We start from the raw sequence: 15,338 nt of genomic DNA, 5'->3' as shown, positions 1-15,338 counted from the left end.
CAGTCACATGTATCAGGAGATGGAGTGAGAGAAGATAATGCTAAAAGAAGAAGAAGAAGAAGAACAAGAAGAGTTGGTTGACTTTCTCTACCTCTTAAGGGAGACTCAAACTGGCTTACAATCACCTTCCCTTCCCTTCCCCACAACAGACACCCTGTGAGGTAGGTGGGGCTGTGAGAGCTCTAGCAGAGCTGTGACTAGCCCAAGGTCACCCAGCTAGCTTTGTGTGTAGGAGTGGGGAAACAAATCCAGTTCACCAGATCAGCCTCCGCCGCTCACGTGGAGGAGTGGGGAATCCAACCCAGTTCTCCAGGTTAGAGTCCACCACTTCAAACCACTGCTCTTAACCACCACACCACTAAATATTTTCAAAGCCCAGAATACTGCTGCCAGTCACTTCAATGATTTTTAACTATGACGTATATCCATTTATTGCATAAATAAACACATAATATACTTAAGCACTGCCCTTGGGAGCAAAGAGTCAACCCTTCCATAGATCTAATAATACTGCTGTTTCAATTTGAACTGACTTTTTTTTCACCCAGATGGTATTTTGTTTTCCCCTCCAGTCTTGTATAATTTATTCCTAATTAATTGCAATGAAAAGACAGAAGATATGCAGCTTCATTAGTTCCTTTAATTAGAAAGAAGGTGGTAGTGGGGGTTTTGGATTCTTATCTCAGATTTCACATCATCGCACGTTAGGCAGTTCTTTGCAGAGGTGAGCTACAATTCAAACGGGTCAGGTATTTATGTCTTTAAAAAAAACCAAAACCCAACATATGCAGCTGGGTCAGGACGGGGGTGGGTGGGAATCCAACTTCTGCAAGCCAATTCATTGCCTTGGTTTGGAAACCCCACGTGTAAACTGGACGCAAATATGCACCTGGGTCATTCTTATTTACGGCCACTTGAATTCCTTTTCCTGCTTTCCAACCGGTGTTCAGAAAGCAGCTTGCGCCAACCATAACAGCGTAAGACCAAATTCTGTACATCCCTAACTGATAGGGTTGCCAGCTTCGGGTTGGGGAATACCTGGAGATTTTTGGGGAGGAGCCTGATGAAGGCAGGGTTTGGGGATGGGAGGGACTCCAGTGCCATAGAGTCCAATTGCCAAAGCGGCCATTTTCTCCAGGTGAACTGATCTCTATCGGCTGGAGGACCGTTGTAATAGCGGGAAATCTCCAGCTACTACCTGGAGGTTGGTAACCCTACTAACTGAGTGTTCTCTTGTTTTCTCTGTGTGTGTTGATGTGTACGCATATACACGATAATGAATGTGTTCTTTCTCCTGCATATAGGGTTGCCAGGTGCCCACTGGTGGCAGGCAAACCCCCAGTAATGTGCCCCTCTGCCCGCCGACTAAGAGTTTGAGTGGTCTAAGGCTCCTTGCGAGGCAGCACTTCCGGTTGTAAACTGGAAGTGCCACGTCGGCGAGCACGCATGCACACGAACACTCAAACACAAGATTTGAAGAGAGAACTCCCGCTGATGGTAAGTAGAGTCCTGACAACCCTACCTGCGTACTGTCATCTCCGTTGGGAATAAAGTTGCCAGGTCCCTCTTCACCACCGGCAGGAGGTTTTGGGGGCACAGCCTGAGGAGGGCGGGGTTTGGGGAGGGGAGAGACTTCAATGCCATAGAGTCCAATTGCCAAAGCGGCCATTTTCTCCAGGGGAACTGATCTCTATCGGCTGGAGATCAGCTGTAATAGCAGGAGACCTCCAGCTAGTACCTGGAGGTTGGCAACCCTAGTTGGGAATGCACACAAGCAAGTATTGTCTAGCTATGAACCCATTGTTACATTCAACGATTTCTGGATCAGGGCCCACATGTTTCTTCTTCCTCTTTTTAGCTTGGGCCGAAAAGAACATTCTCTTACCAAAGTAGTAGCAATTGCTAAGAGGATGTTAGCAGTGGGGCTTTACTGCTCATCCATTGCCAAAGACAGGAAAAGTACTCATAAGTGTCAGTGTGTTCTTCTGATAAATTATCCCACTAGACAAAAATATCTAGCTTTCAACAGCTGGAAAAAAAAATAATCTCAGCCTTTTGTGTCTGAGGTTGTTCCGGCCTTCTCTCTGGGACGCCCAGATGACTTTTTAACGTGATTACCTTCATCTCGAGCATCAGTTGAACCTCAATCAGGATTTCCCAGAAGGATGCTGTTATATCCTGAGACTCGAGGACCAGATGCCCCTTTCAGATGAAGCTGGTGGCTATTTGACATGATGGCTTAATCAATAACTAACCTCCCTATTAAGCCAAGTTTTAGCAGGCTTTTACTTTCAGCAGAATAATGGCAAGAACAAGAACAGAGATGTTCTTTCGTCCTTTATGGGGTTCCAAAAGCTCCGCAAGCATCTTGTTGCAGTTGTTACAACAGTCTGGTAAAGTAATTCACTATGATTATCTCCACATTGCAGATGGAGGCATGCGGCAGAAATTGAGTGGCTTGCCTGAGCTCACCTGGTGAGTTCATAGCACAGGTAAGATTCAAACCAAGGCTGTCAAACAGCCCGTTCCTCAGGAGGCCAGGAAGGGGCTGCGCCGGTGTTGGGGGGGCCCGCACCAGCGCATGGGCCACTTACGTCATTGTGAATGGCCCCAACACTGGTGGGGAGGCCTGGACACCGGCCTCCCAGCATTGCCACAGCAGCGCCACCCCAGGATGCCAGTTGGGCCTTATGCCGGCATCCAACCAGTGTACAGGTCCGCACCAGCATTATGAGGGGCGTCCCAGCGTCCCAGGGGGCGTTCCTGGGGCATGCCTGGGGGCATAGCTGCCTGTAGGCAGCTTCCTGTCCCGTTCAGCCCTAAAACTGAATCAGCCCTAAAGCTGCCTTAAACTGAATCAGACCTTTGGTCCATCAAAGACAGTATTGGCTACTCAGACCGGCAGCGGCTCTCCAGCTCTCAGGTAGAAGTCTATTCACATCATCTACCTGCCTGGTCCCTTTAACTGGAGATGCCGGGGATTGAACCTGGGACCTTCTGCATGCCAAGCAGATGCTCTACCACTGAGCCATGGCTCCTCGGAAACAATCTTTTCCAAGAACTCATCAAGAAAACTCACAATTACTGAACCAAGAGGGTGGGGATCGAACGTGGGACCTTCTGCATGCCAAGCAGATGCTCTACCACTGAGCCACGGCTCCTCGGAAAACAGACAAGCTATTCCCAAGAACTCATCAAGGTAACTGATAGTTATCAAGCCCATCCCAAATAGGACTACACTCCATTGCAAAGTCAATTACATCGGGAACCCAAAACTTACTTTTTTTATTCCTCTTTTTTCACATCTGCTCCAGGGTATAGGTTTCAGTGTTGATTTCCAACACATCTGCCCGCCTCCATACTACGCAGAGAGAGGGGTTTCAAGCCGAACCTTCAGTCTACAGTTCACGAGCTGGTTTCCATCCTCCTTTCCTGCAGGCATGCAGGTAATCAATAACATTAGAGGATTCTGAAAACAACATACCAGCGGGGGAAGCCTCTTGATGAAATTAAATTACTTTAAAAATATTATCTTTACAGCAAAAAGAGAGAGCGAGATAAACGATGGCTCCTTAAGCCGATTTTTAAAAGGAAGATTTACTGTAGTCACATAGAAATAAATTAAATTATAAAGATTTGTAGCCGGAAAGATAAATGCAAGAAAGACAGAGTACAAGGTGGGAGGGGAGCTTTCTCTGCTTTAATTAAGAAATGGCCTGTGTGTCTCCAACATGAAGTCAGTTTCACATCATGGTAGTGCCGAAAGAATATAAATAGGGTTGCCAGCTCCGGGCTGGGAAATACCTGGGGATTTTGGGCGTGCAGCCTGAGGAGGGCAGAGTTTGGGGAGGGGAGGGACTTCAGTGCTATAGAGTCCAATTGCCAACGCAGCCATTTTCTCCAGGGGAACTGATCTCTGTCACCTGGAGATCAGTCGTAATAGCAGGAGATCCATAGAGATTAGGTGGAATTCCTAGAGTGTCACCTAGAAGGGACATCACATCCTCCCGCAACTCCATCTACCCAGGTACTGCCCTCAAAATCTCTCCATATTTGCCAAGGCAGTGTTGGAAACCCTGCATTTATATAGCCTAACATTCGATGGGTAGGGTTGCCAGCCTCCCGGAGGTGGCTGGAGATCTCTACAACTAATCTCTAGGCGACAGAGATCAGGTCCCCTGGAGAAAATGGATGATTTGGAGGGTGGACTCTATGGCATTGAAGTCCCTCCCCTTCCCAAACCCTGCCCTCCTCAGGCTCCACCCCCAAAATCTCCAGGCATTTCCCAACCTGGAGCTGGTAACCCTATCGATGGGGCCACCTCAATCGCTCATCTAGGTATGCAGGAGAATCTAGGCTAATTAATAGGGTTGCCAGGTCCCTCTTTGCCACTGGCAGGAGGTTTTTGGGGCAGAGCCTGAGGAAGGCAGGGTTTGGAGAGGGAAGGGACTTCAATTTCATAGAGTCCCATTGCAAAAGCGGCCATTTTCTCCAGGTGAACTGATCTCTATCGGCTGGAGATCAAATATAATAGCAGGAGATCTCCAGCTAGTACCTGGATGTTGGCAACCCTACTAATTTAAAAGGTGGTGGGCAAGGAACTTGCAAGGATTTATTTGCCAGGCTAGAATGGAAAGGAATTAAAGTGCTGCTTTTGGGTCCCCAAAGTACGAAAGAAACAAACAATCCTCCTCAGAAGGCACAGTGCTCAGATGAAGCGTGGGAATCTTGAAACTATATTTCCACCGCTGGAAAAGTGGCTTTCAAAAGGGTCCACAGGGAGACGAGAACAATGAATTATATATACTATAACGGCTGTGCTTCCACTTGAGGAAAAACACATAACCGAGGGCCAAATTGATGAGTTTCTGCCAATGTTGCAGCTAGGAATGATTCTGGCTGAAAGACCGAGGTGCAAAATTTTGCCCAGCCACTGGCTTGCAAATGCAGAATTACGTTGCTTCCTGATTATTCTCATTGAATGTAGGGATGAGTAAATTATCTCCTATTTCGTTTCCTTTTATCATCCAGTGCATTCTTGTTGTTCACAGTTTTGGGCCTCTACATTTCGCTGTGGGCTTTGTCGATGTGTTTCTATGGCACGGAAACCTAAAGAATGTTGAAAACTCTACGTATTTGGGGGGTGGGGAGTGTGCAGTGGAAGGGAACAAAAAATGGCACTCAAATAAAGATTCACCAAAGGGAAGAGATCTAATTGAAATGGGTGGATATTCAGGCTGAAACCCAGGGGGTGAGAAATTCAAACTCAATTAGGGTTGCCAACCTCCAGGTACTAGCTAGAGATCTCCTGCTATTACAACTGATCTCTAGCCGATAGTTTGCCTGGAGAAAATGCTGACTTTCTCCATCAAGGAAGAATCAAACTGGATTACAATCGCCTTCCCTTCCCCTCCCCACAACAGACACCCCATGAGGTAGGCGGGGCTGAGAAAGTGTGACTAGCCCAAGGTCACCCAGCTGGCTTCATGTGGAGGAGTGGGGAATCAAACCCGGTTCTCCAGATCAGAGTACACTGCTCCAAACCACTGCTTTTAACCTCTACATCATAGTCAAGCACATGCCTATTCAGTCTTGCTCTCCTAAGTGTGGGAAGAAGAAGAAGAAGAAGAGTTGGTTTTTATGTCGACTTTACCACTTAAGGAAGAATCAAACCAGCTTACAATCACCTTCCCTTCCCCTCCCCACAACAGCCGTCCTGTGAGGCAACTGGGGCTGAAAGAGCTCTAAGAGAGCTGTGACTAGCCCAACGTCATCCAGATCGCTTCATGTGTAGGAGTGGAGAAACCAACCCAGCTCAGCAGATTAGCCTCCACCACTCATGTGGAAGAGCAGGGAATCAAACCCAGTTCTCCAGACTAGAGTCCACCACTCCAAACCACCGCTCTTAACCACTACACCACACTGGCACTAAACCACCCTGGTAGACCATGGCTGTGATTCAGCGCAAGGCATTCTCATACTTTCATTTGTTTTCCTCCGTTGTTCCTCTTTCCATTGGCCTGCTGGCACGTGTCCACCTTTTGTTGCTTTACTGACGGTGATAGATATTTTTCTACATCAACATTTGACAGCGCTCCCTCCAGAGCGGGTTATATTGTTCTGGCGACTGCATTTGGGGACCCCGGGGCTAGGGATCGCCACAGTGTTTTATTGTCCCTGCAAGTTCCTGTATCACTCTCATCTACCAGGCCAACCTTTCACCCCTCTCTTCTAGGAGCTCAAGATGCCAGCATATAGATACATCATTTGGTTGGAGAGAGATGTTAGCGAGGAGGGCAAAGAGCGTCACTCACTCCTGGGCCTTGCGTTTTACACACTGACACTCGGATAGATAGAATCAGCTTGCGGGCAACTTTTAACCTGCTCTTCTCAACAAAGATGTGTGGCATTGGAATTCCTTCCTGACTGAGCATACATATATATATATATATATTTTTGCCAAGGCAGAGAAGGACTGAGGTTGTGACCCTGAAAGCACAGGCAAAAGGCACAAAAGAAATGAACAGCTATTCCACTCTTCCCCTGCAGTGCCCTTCTTTTCCCTGCGGACCAAGATGTCTTGGTTCAGGATTCGTTTCCGCGAGCATTTGTCGCTTCTCGCTGCTCTTTGGCAAAGGAGAGCTTGGGGGAAATGTATACGTGGGAAATCAGCGACAGGTTGTGCCGGGAATATTAACAGCTATTATAATAGGGGCCAGTGATAAGTGAGAGCCCCGGTAAGCTGCAGTACTCCAGTCAAAGGCCTTTTCTGCAAGGACGTTTCCCCGTGGTCACCGCCGCTAACTGCTTCTGGGTTTCCTTTTGATTATGCATGCCTTTTCCGCCCGTCAGAAGTCGCCTTGCTATGACCGGGCATTTTGCCCATGTTTTCCAGATGCTGTTTTAGTAGGGTTGCCAGGGCCCTCTTCGCCACCAGCGGGAGGGTTTTGGGGTGGAGCCTGAGGAGGGCGGGGTTTGTGGAAGAAGAAGGAGAAGAAGAGTTGGTTTTTATATGCCAACTTTCTCTACCAGTTAAGGGAGACTCAAGCCGGCTTACAATCACCTTCCCTCCCCCTCCCCACAACAGACACCCAGGGAGGGAGGTGGGGCTGAGAGAGCTCCAACAGAGCTGTGACTTGCCCAAGGTCACCCAGCTGGCTTCTCAACAAAGATGTGTGGCATTGGGCCAGGAGGGACTTAGATGCCTTAGAGTCCAATGGCCAAATGCAATCTCATACTCTTGAAGTCGTCTCTCTCTCTCTCTCTCTTCTCTTCTTCCTTGGGCCATAACTGTTTACTAACAGTTGAACATTATAGCTTCAGACTGGAGAGTTATGCAGCCAGGCCTTACAGGCAGCGCATAATTATGATTTCATTATCTGTGCTCAGTGGATTTGTAGCCTGTCTTTACATTTTACAGGCCTGCAAAGACTAATAGGCACCGTAAATACAGCCGCCTCCTGTCTTCGTGTCAGTTCATTATCTTCCCTGGGAAGGGAGGCTGATTAGAGCTTCGTTCAGACGTCACTTTTCACCCGCATGAAGCCGGGATGTGCACAGACCTGGCTTGCTGCGAAATTCATGTTCCTGCATTTGTATATCATGGGTAACTACAGACTTCTTCTCACTGAGGTTATCTGTGCAAGAGGGATCTGGGATTGCCAGCTCTGGATTGGGATATTCTTGGAGATTTAGTAGGGTTGCCAACCGCCAGGTATTAGTTGGAGATTTCCTGCTATTACAACTGATCTCCAGCCGATAGAGATCCGTTCACCTGAAGAAAATGGCCACTTTGGCAATTAGACTCTATGGCATTGAAGTCCCTCCCAAAACCCCGCCCTCCTCAGGTCCCGCCCCAAAAACCTCCCGCGGGTGGCGAAGAGGGACCTGGCAACCCTAAGATTTAAGGATAGAGCTTGGAGAGGATGGGGTTTGAGGAGGGGAAGTGCCTCAGTTTCTCCTAGATTCTAAGGTATCCTATAGAGTCACCCTCAAAAACAGCCACTTCTTCCAGGGAAACTGATCTCTGTAGTCTGGAAATCAGTTGTAATTCTAGGAGCTCTCCAGGCCCCACCTGGAGGCTGGCAGTCCTAAGTGGACCTCTGAGGTGCTGGCAGTACCATGGGGACTTGGCTTTTGCTCAGTCTGCAGTGATGGAGAAGGAGAGGGGCCGTGGCTCAGTGGCAGAGCATCTGCTTGGCATGCAGAAGGTCCCAGGTTCAATCCCCGGCATCTCCAGTTAAAGGGACTAGGCAAGTAGGTGAGGTGAAAGACCTCTGCCTGAGACCCTGGAGACCTGCTGCCAGTCTGAGTAGACAATACTGACTTTGATGGACCCAGGGTCTGATTCAGTAGAAGTCAGCTTCATGTGTTTGTGTGTTTATGAGAGCCAGGGTGGTGTAGTGGTTAAGAATGGTGGTTTGGAGAGGTGGAGTCTGATCTGGTGAACCGGGTTTTATTCCCCACTCCTCCACATGAGCAGCGGAGGCTAATCTGGTGAACTGGATTTGTTTCCCCGCTCCTACACATGAAGCCTGCTGGGTGACCTTGGGCTAGTCACACTCTCTCAGCCCCACCCACCTCACAGGGTGTCTGTTGTGGGGAGGGGAAGGGAAGGTGATAGTAAGCTGGTTTGAATCTCCCTTAAGAGATAAAGTTGGCATATAAAAACCAGCTCTTCTTCTTCTACATCCCCTCCTGCATTCACCCTTCCACCGGTCCAACGTGAGCCCCTATGGTGCTACAGGGAGCACCGATCCTTGAACCAGCCTTCGAGTCACTGATATTTTCTAGGTACAAAGCCCTCCCTTCATCTGATCTACCGTGCTGACTTTTCAGCTTTCAAAAGCAGCCAGCGTTTCACCTCCAGGCTGTGTTTTAAAATGCAGCACCTCTGGTTAAGCCCATTCTCTTCAGTCTCGTACCAATTTTGACGGAGGCTCAGGCTGCCGTGCTCATGCTTTAGAAGAGCACTGCCAAAGTCAGATGTATTCCAGATGAATGTTTCAGATCCTTCCTTGACTTTGCAGATCTGAACTGGGCCGATGTTCTTTCATCACGTCAGAAACAAAAAGGAACAGAACAGCCTTTAATACATGAAATGGGGCGGGGGGAATCTTCAATGGGACATGGTATTGGGAAAGTAAGAATATGAACTCTGCTCTCACTGGCGATGCCGGAAGATGAAATATTAAAGTTTTTGTCTAAGGCAGGCCTGTTCTTATTCTGAAGTTTTCATCCTGTTCCTACTTGTGTTACTAAACGTAGCTCTGCCAGGCCTTTTCTTTTCTGGCTGAGCTAAAAGCACGTAGAACAGAAGGTCCCAAGTTCTATTCCGAGCATCTCCATTTAAAGGATTCCAGGTATCATGTGTTGGGAAAGATCTCCGACTTCTGGAGAGCCCAGAGAACCATTGTCAATCAAGGTAGACAAGACTGAGCTAGGTCGTTTATGCATGGGTACTTTAGCTCACGTTTGCGCCCTAGTCTGTCTCAGTTGTTCCTTGGAGTTATGCATGAGTTTTCCCTCCATTAGAGATGACCTCACTGCCAGCCCTCACAAATCCCGGGAATTCCCCTACCTCTGTTAACCCAATTCTTCCCTCTCCCCTGAGCTCAGCCCAGGTGAAATCACTGTGCATAAGGCAAAGCGCGGGACACGCAAGCTTGGTTTCACTCCCAGCCAATTACAAAGCAGCATGTGAAGAGGCGGGGATTCAAATGCCATCTGTCTGTCCATCTGTCCGTCCATCTGTCCTCACCCCGATTTGGCTTCAAAAATCAACTTTAAGAGGGGAGTGGACATGTTCATGGAGGAGAGGGCTATCCATGGCTACTAGTCAAAATGAATATAGTCATGATGCATCCCTGTTCTCTCCAGGATCAGAGGAGCATGCCTATTATATTAGGTATTGTGGAACACAGGCAGGACAATGCTACTCCAGTTGTCGTGTTTGTACGCTTCCTGGAAGCACCTGGTTGGCCACTGTGTGAACAGACTACTGGACTTGATGGGCCTTGGTCTGTTCCAGTAGGGCTTTTCTTATGTTCTTATCATGTAGACAACTCACCTTTGTTGTCTGGAGTCATCATTTAGCTAAAACACAGTAAAAGCAATGTTCTTATGGGCAGGGTGTAATAAGGGGGGGGGCATGGCTCACTGGCAGAACACTTGCTTGGCATGCAGAAGGCACCAGTTTCAAGCTGTGACCTCTCCTGTCAAGGATCAGGTTTCAGGTGATGAGGCACTGGGAAAATCCAGCATGGCTTTTCTTACGTTCTTATGCCCATAGGGCTCTGCCCATGTGATTGACAACCCTTGGCCTGCAGAATGAGCATCTAAAAAATAGGTTCCCCTTCCAATCCTCATGGTGAGGAATCCTGGGAAAGAGGTCCATATGGCTAGACAAAAAGAGAAGCAAAAACTTCTTTACGCCTAAACCACAGAGAGAGAGAGAGGATGAAGCATAAATGCATTGGGAAATACACTGATTTAAGAACACCTGGCTCTTGGCTGACCTTGTCAAATGCCTCTGGATAAAATCTAAATTGTGAAGAATTTCAGTTAGTAGAGCCGAGACTTCGGTGCTCACTGAGTTCATTTTCATGCAGACTATTCATAATCTTCCTCGGCATGCTCAAGGCTCCCATTATAACCTTAGATGCATACATAGTTTTAGAATAATACATCACATTTAAGAACTCTGGGGCAAAGCTAGTGTTGTGAAATCCTGGTTGGGACATTTTTGGAGATTTGGGGGTGGAACGTGGGTAGGGTTGCCAACCTCCAGGTGGCAGCTGGAGATCTCCTGCTATTCCAACTGATGCTTTATTCCAAGATGATGCTTTAAAGCTTTTCTTTTATAAAATACTTGGACACCTGAAGCTGTCCATACGAAGCCAGAGCGTCTAATCTCAGATAGGGCTGCCAATCTCCAGGTGGTGCCTGGAGATCTCCCGCTATTACAAGTGATCTCCAGGCGACAGATCTCTCTCAGCCTGAGACTCCAGAGAGTTGCTGCCAGTCAGAGTAGACACATGAACACATGAAGCTGCCTTCTACTGAACCAAACCCTTGGTCCATCAAAGTCAGTATTGTCTACTCTGACCGGCAGGGTCTTCGTATGTAGAAGATCCCTAGTTGCCTTCTTCAGTGAAAGGATCTCAGGCTGTAGGTGTTGGGAAAGACCTCTCTCATCCTGAGACCCCAAAGAGCTGCTGCCAGTCAGAGTAGACACTTGAACACATGAAGCTGCCTTCTACTGAACCAGACCCTTGGTCCATCAAAGTCAGTACTGTCTACTCAGACCAGCAGTGGTTCTCCAGGGTCTCAGGCAAAGGTCATTCACATCACCTACCTGCCTAGTCTCTTTAACTGGAGATGCCGGGGATTGAACCTGGGACCTTCTGCATGCCCAGCAGAGGCTCTACCACTGAGCCACAGCCTCTCACCCGGCAGGTTTCATGTGGAGGAGTGGGGAAACCAACCCAGTCCTCCAGATTAACATCGGCCGCTCTTAACCACTATACCACGCTGAAAAACCATGAAGTAGAACATGTGAACCTGCCTTAAACTGAATGAGACCTTTGGTCCATCAAAGTCAGTATTGTCTACTCAGACTGGCAGCGGCTCTCCAGCTCTCAGGTAGAAGTCTATTCACATCACCTACCTGCCTGGTCCCTTTAACTGGAGATGCCAGGGATTGAACCTGAGACCTTCTGCATGCCAAGCTGAGGCTCTACCACTGAGCCACATCCCATCTCTAAACAACACTGGCCTAGGCAAACCAACAGACTGACTTGGTAGGGCAGCTTCAAGATGTTCAGGGACTCAAGTAAGTGTTTTCGTGCCGCTTTTGCTTTGTGTGCTTATTGAAATCCCGCAGAGGTTTCTTAAGCTGATTGAATGAGAGAATTGGGAGGTTCCTTGGCTCCAGTCAAGCCTCCTACACTGTAATTTTCAAATCCAACGTGTTTTCATTGTAGTCAAAACTGAACCCCTTGGCTTAAACCTAAGCTCGTTTTTTAAAAAGTGTTTGCTTGAGAATAGGATTCATCCTTGGCCAACATTAATTACATTTTCAAGTCCTCGGACTGAAATCAGGACTTTCTACCAAGTCCTATGTTTGCATATTAATGTTGGTATCAGTGTACTGCACATTAATCTCCACAGGATATGGATAATTCATATATAATTACCTAATGTATCTAGTTTCAGGGTGGGCTTGATTTCTTTTAAAAAAGAAAGCATTGCTTAAGTGCAATCGCTCTTTGATGAGAAGAGTTGAAGAAGAAGAAGAGTTGGTTTTTATATGCAGACTTTCTCTACCACTTAAGGGAGACTCAAACCGGCTTACAATCACCTTCCCCTCCCCTCTCCACAACAAACACCCTGTGAGGTAGATGGGGCTGAGAGAGCTCTATCAGAGCTGTGACTAGCCCAAAGTCACCCAGCTGGCTTCGTGTGGAGGAGTGGGGAAACCAACCCGTTTCACCAGATTAGCCTCCACCGCTCATGTGGAGGAGTGAGGAATCAAAGCCGGTTCTCCAGATCAGACTCCACTGCTCCAAACCACCGCTCTTAACCACTACACCACGCTGGCTTGGAATGGTGGGCAACTGACCGCCAATCCATCAGCCAGCTCACATCAAAGTTCTCATGCTCGCACGATCCTGTCTTTTCTGGTTTACTTCCGGAAGTGCGTGGCGGGATGATTTGCTACTCAAATGGGGGTTTGAGTGGTAAATTGTCCCGTCGCCCTGCGGCGCTTCCGGAAGTAAACTGGAAGTGAGGGGATCGCATCGCTCGCAGCCACGCATGTGTGATCCCCGCCCCCAAAATCTCTTTCCGGAGGAGGGGGGGACCTGGCAACCCTATGTTTGATGTTTCTACATGATTATCAAATGCAATCCTGGTTAAAGTGTATTAGTTAATGTCAGGATGAACCCCCCTATTTCACAAAGCTATTTGGCCTTCAGCAGCCTCCTGGGGATCAGTAAGCTTATTGGTTGCCAACTCCAAGTTGGGATCTTCCTGGAGATTTGGGGGTGGAGCCTTGGGGAAGGTGGAATTTGGAGAGGGGAGGAGCCTCAGCAGGGTATAATACCATAGAGTCTACCTTCCATTACTGGAAATATGAATAGGGTTGCCAACCTCCATGTACTAGCTGGAGATCTCCTGCTATTACCACTGATCTCCAGCCGATAGAGATCAGTTCCCCTGGAGAAAATGGCCGCTTTGGCAATTGGACTCTATGGCATTGAAGTCCCTCCCCTCCCCAAACCCCGCCCTACTCAGGCTCTGCCCCAGAAACCTCCCGCCAATGGCAAAGAGGGACCTGGCAACGCTAAATATGAATCTCTAAAATCATACCGCACAATTGTGGTTCCATAAATACCTAGGCTTGGTACAATGGGTAGGGTTGCCAACCTCTAGGTAGTAGCTGGAGATCTCCTGCTTTTACAACTGATCTCCAGCCAATAGAGGTCAGTTCACCTGGAGAAAATGGCCACTTTGGCAATTGGCAAAGAGGGACCTGGCAACCCTAGTCCTTACTCATGTAACACTGAATAGTCTTCTGCTTACCCAGCAAAGGTTTCACAGCTCTTGTTAGCCCCATTCTGTCAGCATTCAAACTAAGCCCCGGAAGGCTGATCCTGAGAATTGCTCATTTGATTTGCATGAGGGGCCTCATTGGCTAGCGACACTTGTAAATCCAATTACTTTAGTTTTAACTCCTGTGTGGATTAGGCTGCCCACATCGTATGGATTTTTCATTTGATCAAATTTGTGAGCTACTTTTTGAGGGGTGATGGAATGCGAGTAAACATAGCCCGAAGTAATTTATTTCCTGAAATAAAAAGCCCACCCTAGAGAGATCCGTCTACCCTGGAGCCACTTTGGTTGAATTATTCTGGTAGCATAGTTTATCCTAAACCCAGGCCTCTTAGGCATCATGTCACAGAAGTGTGGGATTTGACATCAGGTCCACAATTTAGCCAAGCAGGAATTTTCACAAACTGGGCACAATGCTTTTATACTAATGACGAACAGTTACAATCACCTAAGTATGACTTTGACCAAAGTTCATCCAGTTTAGCATTGTATTTCCTAGAGGAGAGGCCAGCATCCAGAGAGACAGTTATGCTAGTTTGCTGGAGCAAATGCATAGCAAGCCCCATAGCTTGCTTAATGGCACCTTAGCCCTAAGGGTCTCAAATAGGGGTGACAACCTCCAGGTACTAGCTGGAGGTCTCCTGCTATTCCAACTGATCTCCAGCCAATAGAGATCAGTTCCCCTGGAGAAAATGGCCACTTTGGCAGTTGGACTCCATGGCACTGAAGTCTCTCCCCTCTCCAAATCCAGCCCTCCTCAGACTCCACCCCCAAAATCTTCTAACCCGGGTCTGGCAACCCTTCAAGGCTTGCTAATTCTTGGACATTTGGGGGTGGAGCTTAAGGAGGGCAGAGTTTGAGGAGGGGAGGGACCTCATTGGGCTACAATGCCATACAATCCATCCTCCAAAGCAGCTTTTTTTCTCCAGGGGAACTGATCTCTGCCATCCAGTGGTTGGCAACACTGGCGTTACAGTATGGATACCTCCTTGCGCTGAGAGGTCCATGCAGATAAACTGATAGTCCCTGGCCCCTATGAAAGCTTCCTGGATGGGTTTTTAAGCAATTCGGAGACCTGCTCTTGCTTCATAAGAAAGAGTTCTTCTAGCGGTTGTTTGAATCGGCCGTGAGATGCAATTATTTAAAGATTAATTTGGAGGATGTTCTTATCCAGCAGATAACACCGCAATGCTTCGAACTGAGTCGATAAGACAGCAACATTTCAAATCGAGAGATCCCTTTGTCCTTCATGGCTTGACGATACATCCGTGAGAGGGTGTTTTGAATAGATATTTTTACTCATTTGTTTGACGCGCTGCCATATTTGCAAACCTTTTATCTCCTCTCGCTGCCTGTTGCTCCCGCGTCCCGACTGTTAATTTCTGTCCATATGTCTGAGTGGTTTTGAAGGCCTGCCAATATCCCTCAAGCTCCCTATTCCACTCATGGCCTCCCAGCTTCGTGACAGTTTCCTGCCAGAAATCCGGCGCCGCTTACTTAACGTGGCTCCCATCTGTCTTGTACGGGTCTGTTGGCACAAGCCGGATGTTCTTCCAAGCTCTTTGTAGGGTTAACGCCCCGGCCTAACCAGAGATCAGCCGCTAATAATGGTACATTAGCTCTAACATGATAGCGCAGGCATCCTAGAGGTTGCTGCTAGCCAGAAACCATGAATTCCTGGCTCATACGCAGACGCAATTGAGGACAGATGACAGTGGTCATTT

This window comes from Euleptes europaea, chromosome 13, assembly GCF_029931775.1.
Source record: "Euleptes europaea isolate rEulEur1 chromosome 13, rEulEur1.hap1, whole genome shotgun sequence".
Taxonomy (NCBI): domain Eukaryota; kingdom Metazoa; phylum Chordata; class Lepidosauria; order Squamata; family Sphaerodactylidae; genus Euleptes; species Euleptes europaea.
Note: the sequence above shows the minus strand (reverse complement) of the source record.